Source organism: Dermacentor andersoni, chromosome 4 (assembly GCF_023375885.2).
Source record: "Dermacentor andersoni chromosome 4, qqDerAnde1_hic_scaffold, whole genome shotgun sequence".
In the NCBI taxonomy this organism is placed as follows: domain Eukaryota; kingdom Metazoa; phylum Arthropoda; class Arachnida; order Ixodida; family Ixodidae; genus Dermacentor; species Dermacentor andersoni.
The window spans coordinates 112,007,508-112,019,752 of record NC_092817.1 but is presented as its reverse complement, the minus strand read 5'-3'; positions in this window follow the sequence as shown (position 1 = coordinate 112,019,752).

Genomic DNA, 12,245 nt, shown 5'->3' with positions numbered 1-12,245 from the left:
CAATTCTCAGCGTTTGCAGGAACAGGCGCGCCATGCTTCTCGTCTCGGAAGCCATGCGTGATCTTCTCTGCAGTGCCGGTAGATGGCGCAGCGTGCCCAGAAAGAAGCGCGGCTGAAGCGCCCGGTTGCCGCATGACGCGTTTCCTAGCGTTCGCACGCAGACGTACAATGCATTTCGGAAGCCACGCGCAGGCTTCGGGCGGCGGCGCTAGAGGGCACTGCGTGTTCTTGGGGAAGCGCGAAAGAGGAATCCCGCTGCAGTAGGCGCCTCATACATAACTCGTTTCGACGGTGGCAAAACGTTGTGTCGCTATATTGATTCAATGCGAAACGCATTACCGTCGACATTCATCATGAGATGCGCGCCGCTGAATTTCTTTTCTTCTTTTTTTTACCCTCACCCCTCCCTATCTTTCAAAGATTCTGGAGGAGGCGAAGGAAACATCGCCTAAAAAATTAACTCATTAAAACATTAGGACAGATCCAACGCTTGTTGTAATCTGCTTTAAGCGAAGCTTTACTCAATTAATTCAATGAAAAGCTTATCAACAAACGCGTGACGCGTGCAATTGTACTTTATTTCCCACTTATGTGATTCCTTAATCCTCTGCTTATTGCGAAAATATGCTATATGGCCTCATATGAATATGGCTGCAAGGATTCAACGATGACTTCCCATGACATATTGTCGTGTTCTGCAAGTGCCATATTTTTCAAATGTCAAGTTTTGCAAGCCATGAACGAAGCATTGTGAGCAGAATTGTACGTACACACAGAGAAATATTAATCGTAGTGATGCATCTCTCGCGCTTCAACATCTATGACAAACATCACTAAATCACCCCCACTGCGCAACCGCGAAGGCCTGCCGCTGAGTTTATCCGGCTAGAAATACTTTGTAAATGTCATTTGAGCTGTAGACGTTCTTCGTGTTTTTCCCATCTCCGCAGCACAGCTGTGCGGGAGACACCCGCTACGCTTGCTTAGTGATACACGGACGCCAAACCAACAAGAAGAGACGGAAAGGTAGGTCCACATGCAACATCTCAGCGATCGTAATGCGATAGCGTATCAGGATTGTCAGGATTTCCCTGCCTGCATGCAGGATCGGGTCGCGTTACAAACCACATTGAAACGCTTGCGAGGACCCATATCCTGCAATGATGCAAGGATCAGTCCACCAAATCCGCACCTTTGATTACTACGCCTCCGAGATCGGCTCTCTTTGCTCGGTAAGAAACTAACCGACGGTCATACAGGAGGAAACCAGGAGGATAGTCAAAGAAAGCTTAATTTTAAAAAGTTGGGAGTTCAGTGCCAAAGATGTGAGCAGGGAGATGATAACCTTCCCTCAATCTTGTTAACTAAGCGAGAAAGTCGCTAAATATGGCCCGTCTTTAGTCACATTAGCACAACTACGCCTTTTTGAATCTTAGATACTATTTAGTGACGTAAATAAGCGATAAGCTTCCTTCGAAAAAATTTTAAGGGACTTTTTCTAAGTTTAATGCCTCGCCTCCCTTTTATCCCATCTCTCTAACTGGCTCTCGGTTTCAGTCTCTCGAACTGACTCAAAACGCCAACATCTGACTTGAAGAAAGAAAGAAAGAAAGAAAGAAAGAAAGAAAGAAAGAAAGAAAGAAAGGACATGGCGGGAAATCGTCGAATTTGACAATGACCCAGAATAGCAACCCAGCTATGCCTCTCGTGCTATGTATAGTCGGACAGTCTGCGAATGCCCCCAACCAGTCGGGCCACGGAAAGGGACGCGCTGTCTTTCGCGAGCGTGATCGACTCCTACACGCCTGGCGCGGATGTACCGACGAGAGCAGAGGAAGCGCGTTCTCCTAATTGCCGGCCGGCAGCGCGGAGGCGGCTTCTTGAGTGATGCGGCATTGCGCGTCGGCTGCGACTGCCGCCGCCGCCGTCTCAGCCGAAGGCCGAGCCGTGGCCGCCGTAGCAGCGGACACCGCATGCACGTGGTTCTGCATCACGCGCGCCGCGAACGAGAGGCCTTCCTCATTTGCGAATCGTGATGGTCTCGTGCAACAGCTGTCTCCGGCAAGGGGTAACATATTGGCCACCGCCGGCCGGGCTAGCGGCAAATTGTTCCGCGCGCCGGCCAACGAGCCCGAGCCTTCGAGCACGGCCTGTCTGCGACCTTTTCGCGGATGAAGTTGGCGTCGTGTGAACTGCAGCACTACTGTGTGCGCCTTCTTCGCGCAACAGCGGCAGGAGAAAGAGCTCGCAGAGCGCGTTGTTAGTGCACTCTAGTATGCTCGGTATCGTTTAGAAAGGGGCCCGTTCTCACACTTTAAAGGAGCATTGACCGTTTTTCGCGCCTAAAATGGCGTATAAAGGTCGCAAACACCCCCCCCTCCCCCCGCCCTTCTTAATGCTACCTTGCATCCGCACCTATACACCGACTTACCTGTCTCTGCCAGGCGGAGTCAAGAAAAAAATTTGCAAACAGTACACTTCCTGTGTATAGCTTCATCATTCTGATGATGATGATGATGATGATGATGATGATGATGATGACGACGACGACGACGACGACGACGAGAAAAAGGAGACTCGAGCCCAGAGCTAGCCCACATTGGATGATAGATCAAGACACGGGTGGTTGGAAGAAATGAGATAACGAAATTTTGTGAAGGGGCAGCTGCATGGGTGAATGGGTATGAGGCTCACTTCTAGTGTATCATCGCGGACACATGAAGCGAGAACAGAAAATTGGATGTCCTCGCATCATGCCCCTATACATATACTTGTTTGCCAAAGTAGGTGCAAATTCCAGACTAAGCCTACAAACCAAAAAACACACCGACATCACACAGAGTGACCTAAGCGAGAGAGCGAGAACGCGTTCACGTAAGCGCTAACTTGTTCGCGTTTCACAGTGTCCATGTAAGAGTGATTATGTCGATCATTCACATGTGGGTGCTTGCGATCCGTGCACGTGTTATCAGGCAATGTTTTACAATTTTGTGCCTCCGCCGAATCAGTGAGACGTGACCTATATATATACTTATGTAGTATATGCGATTATATATATTTTTTTCTATTCATGATCATTCGGCCTATATGGTACTTTCATAAGCACGTATAGGCTCAACGCTTAAGCGCTGTGAGAGTACGAAGGCTCCCTAATTCAGCCTCGTCAATAAGCTGCGACTGATGCGGTACCTATAGGTGTTCGCCCGGCCTCAACAATACCGTCAGCAAGCCCCAAATGTCCATATACAACTAGTCGGTTGTTAATGCAGACAACTTCGAGCAGTCGGACCCGCTCCCTTGATTCAGCCTCGCGCCCTTTCATCTGCGTAAAGCCGCGTCAGCGGCCAGCGCTCTCACCGATTTCCGCGTTCCTTCGGCGCAGCATAAATCGGGATAAACCTCAACACCCGCCTTTCGTTCTCCATATACAACGGCGTTAAGTGCGAAAGTGAACGACAGCTGCGCGCAAGAACACGCGTAGTCCGAGTTGAAGGAGACCACACCGCGAGCCGTCTCGTGTCGTGTTTCTGTTCATTTTTGTTCGCCTGAGGTGCCGATCGTTACTGGGAAAGGAACAGCAGAAGGCGAGGCAAATCGAAAGGTCCCGCATCTAAGAGCAATAAGCGAGAGCAGCGTGTTTTTTCACCGGAAAGCGCGTCACTCAGACGGGGGCACAGCACCTGCGCTGCTCACGGTTGAAAGCTGTTCAGCCAGCAACCGTGGCGGCACGCAGTGGCTCGTAATTAGGTGGGTACGCCAATTGGCGATCGCGCCTTCTTCGCCGAAACATGGTTAGGCCTATTGCTCACACGAGTGCCGCTGCCCCAGTTGCGCCTTGTTTCGGCGCTCCGCTTCACATGTTGCAGGCAGCGCTGGTATATATAGCCCTGCGGGTGCGCTTATAACCCAGTCACGAGGGCGAATGAGTTTCAAACTCTGTGTCACTCCGCACCCGCCTGTCATCTTTATTTCAATTCGCCAAACGTCTCCTGCCAAGAGCACTTGTCATCGGTAGCTCTGCAGTTTATAAATTCACTCCTTGAAGAGTGTGGATGGAGCAGAGCAGCCGTCGACAGCGCGTCGCAGTGCGGGCACTATTTTGGCGCGCGTCGTCCTGGTCCCTGGCTCCGTTGCGCTGCACGGAATTAGCGAGGCGCAGAATCACCGCGAACACGCCTGTTCCGCCAAAGGACTAGCAGGAGCCGATGTTTCTGTCCCTTCAATGTGAAAGGCGTCATGTAGAGAAGAAAGGATCGCTGTTTGGCGTCAGCGCCAAGAAAAGGACTATGGAAGCATTGGGTTCTTACTTTGCGCCGTCGAGTGAGGCTTTGTTCACTATACAAAGGTGACAGTCGAATCGTGAGCGAGTGACCTGACGGCGCTGTTTGTCGCATGTTTGTGCCAGTGAGCGCGCAACGCTTGCACAAGCGCTGTGCCGCTACCCCCCCCCCCCTTTTTTTTAGAATAACAACATAATTTATTTTTTGTCATGCCAGCGCATGATCCTAGTGTGTTTTGGACGAAATAAGGTGGCAAGACGAGAATCCTCGCCGTAGTTGAATCAATTTTGCCCTGCCGCCACACAACGGCCGCAAATATCCAAAGAGAGAGAGAGAGAGAGAGTGTGTGTGTGTGTGTGTGTGTGTGTGTGTGTGTGTGTGCGCGCGTGTGTGCGTGTGTGTGTGTGTGTGCGTGTGTGTGTGTGTGTGTGTGTGTGTGTGTGTGTGCGTGTGTGCGTGTGTGCGTGTGTGTGTTTCAGACTTGTACCCGTTACAGAAAAAACATTTGCCGTTTACAATTACTTCATTCAAAAATGCAAATTACCAATTCGGCTCTATGAAAGTGACTGAGGAATTACTCAAAAGTAATCGGATTTTTTTTCGCTACTTCTTCCCTCTTAGAGAGAGATATTGTATTGATAGCAAAGACTGAGAGGGCGATACTCCCCTCTTTGATAACATTGCACAGATAAAGTAAACAGAACAAGCTGGTCTGGCGCTTTCAGTGCGTCCTCTGCAGCTTTTCACACATTGGTTTTCTTCACTAAAAAATTGCTTTTCAAAAATTTAGTTGGTCAGCTTCCCTCGTTTATGTTGTGAAGACATCAGCAGTAACAGTGAAAGCTCGCTCGATGTGCGCTCTGGGGTGTTTGTTGGGCGGTGTTCCAACGCATACGGTTCTTGCGCACAAGATTATGGTTACTCAGCATCAGTGTCATCTAAATGAAGCGCAGCGCTTCATTGTTGCTGATGCTTGGAGAAGACGCTCCAGGTTGGTCCAAAAAAAAGTCGCCAATCGAGACATAGCAGTATCGGTCCAAAATTCTTCGGCCAACATCTTGGATGGAGCGTTAAGATTAGGAAATAAATACTGAGCTCCCGAATTTGCCCTTCTGACCATCCGCGAGTCCAGGCACGTACCTAGGGGGGTAGGGGGGGGGGGGGCGGGGGGCCTCTCGAAATTAAGCGGCATACCGCCCCCCCCCCCCTCTTCGCCCACACCACAAGCCCTCACACACATTCCTAAAGCGCCGCCAAATCAATGTTGAGACGTGAGAGCTATTCGGCGGTCAACATTTTGCTGGCTTTTTCACTCCTTTTGGATGGCGGTAGTTGTCGGCATCTCCTGGAGTGTGAAGGCCAGTTTTCTCATCGATTCGGTGCCCGCGCGATTGACTCGAGATGCGCTCAGTTCTCAGCGTCTATTCAACGGTCACGCGCATTGCTGTTGCTTCGTTAGTTCAACCTTTGTTTAGACTGATCCAGGGACCAGGAAAGGAAATCGGTTCGTGGTCAGCTGGTCTGTATGCTCGTGGAACGAGTTGCGGCCGGAGAAAACGCCAGCTGCGTTTAACTTTTTCGTTTGCTTCATTATTACATGGAGTGACGACTCGCCGCGACGCTGGAAGATCCTCGGAACCATATACCCGCGATATGTGTTAGATAAGGTGGAAAATAAAGTAACGCGAGACAGCGTACATCAACAAACCCTGCAATAACCCTTAAACCCATAAGCAATACGACTGTCACCCGTCACCTCGTCTGATTTTTTCCTAATTGTACCGCACCTTTCGAGCAAAATTGGCAACTGCAAACAAGAATCGCAAGGAGTTGAGAAATTAAGCGATCTCCAAAGGGAGATAGCCAAGGCAACAGCCAAACAGGAAGGAAAAGCGAGAATTAAATTCAACCATTGTGTATGAAAATATTTACAGACCAGCATCTTTTTATTTAAAAAGGACGTAGAGAAAACGCCGCCGGAAGAGGAGAACAATTCCGTGTGTTTTGAATGACACTTCTATAGTTATCGGTCGAGCCGCCTGGCGTAGCCACTTGTGTGATGTGCTTATTTGGGTGTTTTTCGAACCTTCCGAGTGGGCGCAGTGCGTCTAGAACGGCAGCGTCCTGCGCTCTACGCGCTTGTGCTGGACCGGCGGCCACGCATCGTTACGCAACTTCCCGATTAACAATACGAGTCGGTTCTGCCACTTAACTTGCTAGAGCAGCAAACGAGGGATCCAAATGAACTGTGATTGTTCAGCAAACACATATTTCTCTATAGTTCTTCCAGAGCAAATTCAAAAAACGCTACTATAGCCGGATACAACAACTCAAGTATGCAGTGAAGCCCCGCCCACGCCCTCATAACCGCCAGCCACTGTTCCTCCGCGAGGCTGCAAATAGTTCGTACTTCGAAGTCTTCCTATTACCCAAATAAGGCGGTAAGCACAAAAATAAAATTATTAGCGCGTAATTTTATACGTTTTCACTCGCCTATTAAATGGAATGGCGAAAGCCTAATTATTTATTGAACTGAAATAATATGCTTGTTTCGCTACAACTATTTATTGTCAAGTTTCACTTGAATTTGCAGTGAAGCTTCAGAAGTAAAAGGGGTTTTGCAGTGAAATGAACTGTATCGTAGACTTTTGAAGAGTGAAATGCTCAGACTGCATACACTCCGTCCGTGTCTGTTGCACACCTCAATGCTTCTGCCGATGAAAAGACTCTTCAATAACAGCAGACGCTCCGGATGTATCAAGTACGACGCCATTTTGAAAAGGCCGCATGACGATTTTGTTTGCTTCTGCGATTGGCTCGCGGAGTAACACAACCCCGCGCGGTCCGTCTGCCTTGGCTGCCAACTGCTGTCTTTTTTTTTTTAAGTTGCATTCTACTACAGTAACCTTTATTTCACACTTTCACTTGCTTATTTGTTCTTGGCAGTGCTCTTCCTGCGCTTCTTTCCTGCGCGAGTCCATTTAACGTGGTTTTTTGTTTGCCAAGTAAAGGAGAGGTGTATCTCACAGGCGTACTTGCGAGATACGCCTTATTTCATTTCTGTTTTCCGTGTTTACGCGTTTTTATGGCGAATGGTGAGCGTTATTCACATTCCTACTAGTAAAGGTACCTCCCCCCTCATTTGCATAGAAAAGTTACCTTGGGTTGCCCTCCCCCCCCCCCCCCCCCTCCATAGGACGTGCCTGCGCGAAGTTGCTGCGTGGCACGATTGCAGGCGTCCTGCTGCAGTTCCCGCTGAATTCGGCTTCTCAAAGCTGCGTCCCATGTTACAGCTTGTCTCGTCAATAGAGTAATTGGCCACGTGTAAGTGGTTATTAAGGAAAGCAATTCAATTACCGTGAGCGTTACCGAATAAACAAAGTAATCGTTAAAAAACAAAATTGCTAAAAACTGTAATGAAATAAAAAGTAATTAATTACATTTAATTCGTGACGTACAAGTGTGTGCGTGTGTGCGTGCGTGTGTTTCTTTCTCAGTACAATGACAGACTTTAGCGCTCTCAGTGCTCCCTCTAAGTAAATTAGATTTAGTGTATTTAGTTCAAATGTGTGGCTTTATGGGAACCTTTTTTATTTTTATTTTTTTGGCCGCCGTTTGGCCAAGGGCTTATGCTTTCTTTTTTAGGCGGTTCAACATCTTGCTACTATCTTGGTGCATCATGTTTATTTTCGTTTCTTTTGAGCGCTAACAAGATGAGATGGCGTTGTGGCCAGTGTAACAATCAAGTTTCGAAGGATTACTTAAAACAGTCACCTTTTTTTTTTTTATTGGTTGGCAAGACAACTTCCAACACTAGACCTGCCCCCACGTGACATCAGCGGGGCATTCCAGGTTACCTTCAAATTTCAAGTATCTTACATTATCTATTAAATTCAGGTTTTGAGCAACTTAATATTCAGGCCGCAAGTGACAAGGCTGTTCCTACTTTAAACGCTTCTCGCTTTTCAAGATAAAGTGAGCTGTTTTGAAGACCCCGCCTATTGATTAATCAAATCTGACGCTGAAACTTCTACGATACAACCGATGTCAGGAGCGAAATGACACAGTGCCACCTACGAGATTTGAGCGATTTCATTGTTCTTATACATTCGGCACTTGGTAGTTGTGAATCCTGTGAACGACTGTGTATACCACGCAGCGTTGTCACTGTCACGTCGCTGTTAGCATTGGCGTTGTCAATGCTTTCGACGTTGTTTTTCACCAACGTTGTTTTCTTTCTTTCTTTTTTTTGTGCGCGTGTCTGTGTGTGTGTGTTTGAGTGCGTTCTCGACACATCCTTTATGGTGGGTATGTGTCATGTCTGAGCCTTATCACTATATAGTCATTGTCATGTCCGCTTCCTTCTTGCGCCACCAACGCTGTTTTCACAAGCATATGTCAACGAAGAATTGCATTCCACCACGCCGTCATCTTGTCAAGAACAATTTCTATGCAACGCACGTTATGTCATCCTTGTGCACGACAACATCACTAGTTCTGGTCCCTCCGAGTGACCGCTGCTTCTTCGGTGAGATATTATTTTCTGTTTTCTTCGAAGAATCAGTGCTGTGTTGAGACTTCACTGTTGTCCAGGGAGAACAGACATCCTGTGGGATTCCTGTGTGCTAAAGATCACGCACAATATCGCGTGGTTTGGCTGCGCTCCGCAGCGCATCTACGCCTACCACGGCGGTAGGCAGCAAAGAACACCGGCACGAGCCGTATGTCCGACAGCGCGTTCCTAGGCGCATGAGTGCCGCAGAATCGGCGCCGCATTCGGAAGTGCCAGAACAAGCGCCCAATGTCATCAAGCCGGCGACGCTAGTTTTCAACGCTGCCCTACGTTCCAGCGCACCTTCAGTGAATATGGCTGAGACAAGCGAAAGTGAAGCCAAGAAGCCACGGGTTGACGAGGACAAAACATCTACCTATGATCTAAGTGACGATGAAGATATAGACTGCGATGAAACGCCGTTCTCCTTGGTGACGTATAAAAAGAAGCGGCCTGAGGGAATTCCAGTTGTTTTTCGACCCTCACAGGAAGGACGCAACTTCTGGCAAGTGAATCCAAACCGCGCTGCGTCGGAAATTGTCTCTGCGGCAAAAGAAAAAGTGCAGTCTTTCCGCGTGAATAGAGATGGAAGTTTCTCTGTCAACGTTACTTCAGTCTCATCTGCAAGACATCTACTGTCGATGAGCGAAGTGGCTGGTTTGGAAGTTAAGCCATTCATTCCGGCGTCTTATACCAAGAATGTTGGCAAGATACACCATGTGCCCATTGAATATACGGAAGAACAACTGGTTGACTTCCTGAAGGATTTTGGAGTCACATCTGCCCGTCGTCAGGCCCGCTACAGTCGCCAAGAAGACGGAGTGGTAGAATCACGCCCTCTGAGAACCGTCATCCTCCATTTCAGAGAAGACAAACCAATGCCACAACGAGTGCATTTAGGTTTCCCGAGTCACCCCGTAGAAGAATATCATGGCCCTGCTCTAAGATGCTACAACTGCCAGAGATATGGACATCTATCGAAGAACTGCCGCAGTCAGCGTCGCTGCAAGATATGCTCAGAAGACCACAACCATTCAGAGTGCAAGTCTGTGTGTCAGCCAAAGTGTGCCAACTGTGGCGGAAACCCTACAGCTTCCTACTCCGGGTGCCCACAGAGCAGAGCTGCCTCAAGGTTACGCAGACATGAGTTAAAATACGGAAGGCTGCCTCCTCGTAATGCGCCCCCACCCAACCTTGACGCTGTAAGATGTGCGCCTCCAACTCCTAACAAAGAAAAAGAGCAAGGGGTCTATATGACCTATTCTGCAGCTCTAAAGCACTCAGGTCGACAACGTTCTGACAGCGAGCGACATGATCCACCTTCAGAGAATGCTACTCACCTTGCCCAGGCTTCGCGTGAAATTCGCCGACCTTCTCAGCAACGTCCTCAGCCATTGATACAGCAACCTCACCTAACACCTGAGCGACTACCTCAGCATTCGCCTCAACCACACCAGTCATCCCAGCGACCATCTCAGTCAACTCTTCAGCGACCTGCTTCGAGCACGCATGGAGCTTCAGCGTCGTTTGGTGATTACGCGTCTTTACCCGTAGCCCATATGATCCTGCCCATGCTATTCACAGCTCTGCGTGCAATCCTAAGTGCCATTCCACAAGCAAACAACCTACCAGAGGTAAAAGCACTGCTTTCTATGGAATCGTTGGTGCTTCCACAACCACCAACAGCTCCACGGCAGGCTTACAATAAATAATCGTTACAACAATGTTTTCGTATTTCAGTGGAATGCTAATAGCCTTCGAAATAAGTCAGCCGATTTTCGCAAACTACTAGCTCAACATTCCTGTTTTATGTATACAGGAGGCAAGCGTAAGAGATGACTTTCGTCTTTCAAACTATGTTATATATAAATCATCGCGCATTGCTGGAAGTAGCAGAGCGATGTTATGTGTGAGAAAGGACCTGCCGTCTTATTTAATACAGTCGAGCGATTTAAATATACCGGAGTTCGTAGCATGCAAGATATCTTTTAGAAATACAAGCGTCACAGTGATCAGTCTTTATCTGCAATGTGCTAGCAAAATATCAGTAGACAGCTTGGTGAATGTGTTTGGTATCGCAAACTCACATGTGCTGGTTTGTGGGGACTTCAACGCACATAACGTCATCTGGGGCAGTGAATATAACGATTCCCGTGGAAGCATCATAGAGTCTGCTGCAGAAAAAAGTAATCTCATCGTGTTAAATGACAGCTCTCCAACGTTCCTGCGGGGGTTTCGTTACTCAAGCTGTATAGATGTTACGCTCTGCTCACAAGACCTTCTTGATGGCGTTGAATGGTCAACGGACATAGAAACGCACGGTAGTGATCATTTTCCGATTCTGGTAAAACATCGCCTTATACGGAGTGAGGGGACCCGGCGCTACTCAAAATATACTAATTGGCAAAGCTTTCGTCACCACTTAAGCAACTCATTGGGCGAAAATCCGAGCTTTCAAGGTTTTGCAGATATATTGTGTGAGTCTTATGAGATCTGCACAAAGCAAGTCATTGTACCAAATGAATACGCTGCAGTCGACGGAGAATATGAATGTCTAAGAGCAATTAGAAGCCGCGCAGAACGGGCTTACCGCCGCAGTGGAAAGCTGGATGACTACAAGATGGCACAGAAAGTTCGGTCAACTTCGCGCAGACGCTTACAAAAATTAGGTACGAGAAGGTGGCGAGAATACTGCGCGTCGTTGTCTCCGTTTACTCCAGTTCCCAGAATATGGTCAGTTGTCCGATCTTTTAGTGGTCCAGTTACCCAGAGCCATCCCTTCCGAGCCCTTGCCGTAGCTCGAAGCACTCCGGAAACATCTGTTGCTGACGAATTCTGTCAACTTATATCCAGACCAGGAATTCCGTTCACTTGCCTACAATTTACAACTTCGATAACACTAGCAGAACAGAAAGTTCGGGCATGCTTTATGTCACAACATCCTCAACTTGACTGTGAGTTTAGTCTAAATGAATTGAAATGTGCTCTTTCGTCATGCCGTACAAAGACAACTGCAGGCCCAGATGGTGTCACGTATATGATGTTAAAGAACCTAGGTCCTGTAGGAAGAATGGCTCTTTTGGAGATATTTAATGACATCTGGATAAGACAGACTCTGCCAGATTCATGGAAACTAGCCCGGGTAATTCCAGTACTAAAACTAGGAAAGACTCCCCTTTGTCTTGACTCCTACCGACCCGTCAGTCTCACAAGCTGTTTTTCCAAACTAATGGAGAAGATGATAGACCGTTGGCTGCAGTGGTGGTGTGAACACACAAATGTGTTTTCCAAATACATGACCGGTTTTCGGCAAAATCGGTGTACAATGGATTCAATATTAGACATTGCCACATGCGTCGAACATGAACGAGGTTGCGGAAATGTGACAGTAGCAGTATTTTTAGACATTCAAA